The sequence below is a fragment of the Pseudophryne corroboree genome, chromosome 1 (genome assembly GCF_028390025.1).
Source record: "Pseudophryne corroboree isolate aPseCor3 chromosome 1, aPseCor3.hap2, whole genome shotgun sequence".
Taxonomy (NCBI): domain Eukaryota; kingdom Metazoa; phylum Chordata; class Amphibia; order Anura; family Myobatrachidae; genus Pseudophryne; species Pseudophryne corroboree.
This window is the reverse complement of record NC_086444.1, coordinates 743,804,805-743,809,498: the sequence shown is the minus strand read 5'-3', so window position 1 is coordinate 743,809,498 and position 4,694 is coordinate 743,804,805. Positions and strand designations below refer to the sequence as shown.

Below are 4,694 nucleotides of genomic sequence, written 5' to 3'. Positions count from 1 at the left end.
GCAAAAAGTAGCATATGATGCCGTGGGCACAGTCCTACACCCCCGCTAGTATAAATAATAGTGATGATACCTGAGGGGAAACGTGCCATTACAGGGGGCGGGGCTTTCTCAGTCAGCCAGCACACTGCTCAGCGCCATTATCGCCAAGCCGACTGCAGGGAAGAAACGCTGGTCCTCCACTTCTGAAACAAGTATCGGGGGGGGGGGGGGGGGCAGAGTGTTATTTTGGTGCTCAATTATACTATTTGGCAAGTGTAAAAGCGCTAAGGGTCTCTGGATGTTTTACATGTCACAGGGTTTTTAACATTGGCGCTGAATTGTGAACTGGCAAGTCCCTTCTGTGTCCTTCTGACCGATTTTGATGTGGTCTGTCCCCTATAAGCCCCGGAGTGTCTGTGGTGTGATTGTGCACGTGTGCGACATGTCTGAGGCTTGGAGCTCTTTCCCTATGGAGCCATTTTAGGGACACAGAGTTGTAATGTAGTGGCGCTGCTGGCACACCACGAGCCTGAATGGGTGAAAGAATTATGTGATAGTGTGAATCATATCAGTAACAGATTGGATAAGTCTGAGTCTCATGCAGAAACTTGGAGAAAATCTGTGGAAGATGTGATTTTTAATAGTTCTGCCTTTTCATCCACAGGGGAACCCTCTGGGTCACATAAAAGGTCATTTACACAAGTAAATGTGTCGACACTAGTGATTCCAGGGGAATAGATCCAAAATTAGCAAAAAACATTCAGTACATGATTGTTGCTATAAAGGAGGTATTAGAAGTTATGGAGCCTTCTCCTTTACCATAAGAGAAGGCTTACTTTTATAAAGAAAAGAAAATTAATGTAACTTTTCCTCCATCTCATGAGCTGAACAGTTTCTTTGAGGGAGTCTGGGCAAAACCTGAAAAGAAATTTCAGGTTCCCAAAAGAATTCCGGTAGCTTACCCTTTCCCTGCAGAGGACAGGAAAAGGGAGTCATCCCCCGTTTTAAACAGTGCCCTGTCAAGGTTAACAAAAAAGGTGATTCTTCCTGCGCCTGGGACGGCTTCACTAAAGGAGCCGGCAGCCCGCAAGTTAAGAGACTACGTTGAAATCTATTTATGTGGCTAATGGGACACTACCCAGGCCTACCATTGCCTGTGCTTGGGTGAGTAGTGCTATTGAAAAGTGGTCAGAAAAAAACAATTGGCCTCCCTTCCAGAAGTTCAGACGTTCGTGAAAGGGGTTCTGCACATCCAACCTCCATTTGTGCCTCCGGTGGCACCATGGGATCTTAATGTGGTCTTGCAGGTCCTTCAATCGGATTGGTTTGAACCTCTCCAGGAGATAGAGTTGAAGTTTCTCACTTGGAAAGTGGTCATGCTGTTGGCCTTGGCATCCGCAAGAAGGGTGTCTGAGTTAGGGGGCCTTGTCTCACAAGAGCACTTACTTGATATTCCATGAAGATAGAGCTGAGTTAAGAACTCGTCAGCAGTTTCTACCAAAGGTGGTTTCTTTCCATATAATCCAGCCTATTGTGGTGCCAGTGGCTACTGACACCTTCGATGCTTCAAGGTCTCTGGATGTGGTCCGAGCTTTGAGAAGTTATGTCGCAAGAACAGCTAGGATATGGAAAACAGGCTCTGTTTGTCCTGTATGCTCCCAACAAGATTGCGTGTCCTGCTTCTATGCAGACTATTGTGCGCTGGATCAGAGGTACAATTTAGCATGTTCATTCCACGGCAGGATTGCCGATACCGATTTCTGTGCATGCCCATTCTACTAGAAAGGTGGGCTCATCCTGGGTGGCTGCCCGGGGAGTCTCGGCATTACAACTTTTCCGAGCAGCTACTTGGTCAGGGACAAACACGTTTGCGAAGTTTCACAAGTTTGACACCTTGGCCGATGAGGACCTAAAGTTTGGTCAATCGGTGCTGCAGGGTCATCCGCACTCTCCCGCCCGTACTGGAGCTTTGGTATAACCCCATGGTACTGAAGTGGACCCCAGCATCCTCTAGGACGTATGTGAAAACAGGATTTTAATACCTACCGGTAAATCCTTTTCTCCTAGTCCGTAGAGGACGCTGGGCACCCAACCCAGTGCGTATTTTATCTGCATTTGTTAATTTGTTAAAATTTCTTCAGCACGTTTGCTGTTGTGTTTCATGCTAGTTAGCATGTGTTGTGTTGAATGCCATGTTGTGCGGCATGGTTGAGGTGTGACCTCGTATGAATCTCACCATTAACTTAAAAGTAAATCCTTTCCTCGATATGTCCGTCTCCCTGGGCCCAGTTCCTATACTGAGGTCTGGAGGAGGTGCATAGAGGGAGGAGCCAGTTCACACTCTGAAACAGTCTTAAAGTGCCCATGGCTCCTGCGGAACCGTCTATACCCCATGGTACTGAAGTGGACCCCAGCATTATCTACGGACTAGGAGAAAAGGATTTATCAGGTATTAAAATCCTGTTTTTTGAGCGATCTTTCTTAACAGCGTCTTATACGCATATTGGAAAGAGTCGCTCCAACAACTCTCCGCCGGGTCGCAACAACGCTTACTCGTGTACAGTGCTGGCTTGGTGGGTGCCTGTGTCGGATATACTAGCAGGTCTAGCAGATGTTGCCAAGCTTTGGCTGGAACTGATATGATTTACCTTTGGGGAGAAGGTAAGGCATCTGTTCCCCGTAGTCGGGGAATACGGACACAGCCGCACTGTATTGGAAGGAGTTTACCAAACAGTAGCTGACGCGCCTCCACCACGGGTGCTCCAGCGCTAGGCCTTAGGGATCATAAGGCACCAGGAATAGCATGAGGCTGCGATCCTTTGGGATCGCAGGGACTCTCCTGGTCGCCCCTTCCTCCAGTTCATGACCAGTTTCTGTGAGTCTCCCGCCATGAACTGTTGCCTCACTTCCGTCTCAGACGCTACCACGAGGGGTCTAGGTCGCAGCATAGGTCGCTGCATCTGTGCTCACTAAGCGCTACCGCGGGGAGACCTGGACGCAATACAGGTGTCTGTATGGCCGGTGCGTCTGTATTCACTAAAAGTTCCTGGAGCGGCGGTGTACACTAGTAGCATCTGTATCCACCCCGCGTTCGCTAGCGTAGTGATCGATCTTGGAAGTGAGGTGAGTCTCCCTGTATCCCACTCTGAGTACGGGTTATACAGCACTAAATTTCTATCTACTTTTGTCAGTATAAATAGTTACATTTTAAGTGCCTATTGCATAAGAGTCTGTGTACATTACTGTGGTTTTCTTTGCATTGTGTCTGAATATGTTAAGATCTGTATAAAACAATTCAGTAATATCTACTACATACTTTAAAAGTGTTCGTAGTTGATTATGTGCTCATATGACTAATATAATGTGACTGACAGCTAGTGTGATTGCTGACTTTTATATATGTTTGTCAGTTTGTCTTCTGATCCTCAATGCGGGTGCATGGGTAAGGGTCAGATTGATATCACTTTCGAACGATAAAATGGTAACAGTCATATTGTGTAGTACACTGTGAAAGTGCTGATTATTTATCATGTCTAAGAGCGGCAAAAGTGACGAGAGTATACTTACAGTAACATCAATACTCATATCATGTTGTCTTGCAAAAACTGTGTTATCCTCTCTGATCTGGTACAGGATGGTTTGTGTAAAATGGTTTTCTTTTCAGCATAATACAAGGCAGATCCCTGATCTACGCACCTTGGGTGATGTTTGCACAGACCTTGTCCAGTATAGCTGAAAGTACAGCGTCAATACTAGGAATATGGTTCACTATCAACCCATACATGCAGCTCTCTACCTACGGTATCCCCAACAGCTTCTCCAATAAAACAAGCTGATAAACCGAGTGTAAGTAAATCATCAACTGCACAGGCTACACATGATGATTCATCAGACGATGAAAGCTCTACGTACTCTACTTTGGCATACAAAGAACAGTTAGAGGGTATTAGCTCAGTGAATATAGCTGAATTAATGAGAGCAGTAAAGGCCTTTCTGTCCTCAGAGGATCAGCAGAGCCTGTGTTAAAAATAAGGTACCTATGTTTAAATGTCCCAAAAAAATATGGCCTCCGCATGGGGGACCCCAGCAGCTGATGGAAATCATGGAAAAAGTTTGGGCTGTTCCCAATAAGGAATATAGGTTCCCATTTTATGGGATTCCAAATATCCTTTTCCTGCTGGGCACTGTTTAAAAATAGGAAGTGCCTCCTAAAGTAGATTCGCATATCAATGATAGTCTATATGGCCTTTGCCGTCAACGTCAAAAGAGGGATGGTTTTCTGAAAACCATATTGTCTCTGGGGCAGTCCTAAAGCCAGCCATAACTTCACCTTGCAATCTACAGCCACACCACACTGGAGTGGCCCAATCTCACTAGATCTCGGAAGCGAAGCAGTGTTGGGCCTGGTTAGTTCTTGGATGGGAGACCATCTTGGAATACCAGGTGCTGTAGGTACACTGGGCTGAGGTACTGGAAGACAGGTTTTCAGCGCCTGCAAGGGAGCAAGAATCCCTTATAGCTTATATGGACAATAATGTTCTAGGGCAATTAGCATTAACAATAGCTGCTCGCAGAGCAATTTTGCTTACATACATGGAAAGCTGATTCAGAATCAAAGAAGGTTCTGGAAACTTTGGCTGAAAGCTTTGTTTGGGAAGGAGTTAACAGATATTCTGGAGTCAGAAACAGACTCCAAGAAGGTCACGTTTCCTTCC

At 45.9% G+C, this 4,694-nt stretch overlaps 1 pseudogene; it reads left to right on the top strand.

Annotated features, from left to right (window-relative positions):
• The first annotated feature begins 4,315 nt into the window (after positions 1 to 4,315).
• Positions 4,316 to 4,434, top strand: LOC134939901 (5S ribosomal RNA; annotated as a pseudogene).
• Positions 4,435 to 4,694: the final 260 nt, after the last annotated feature.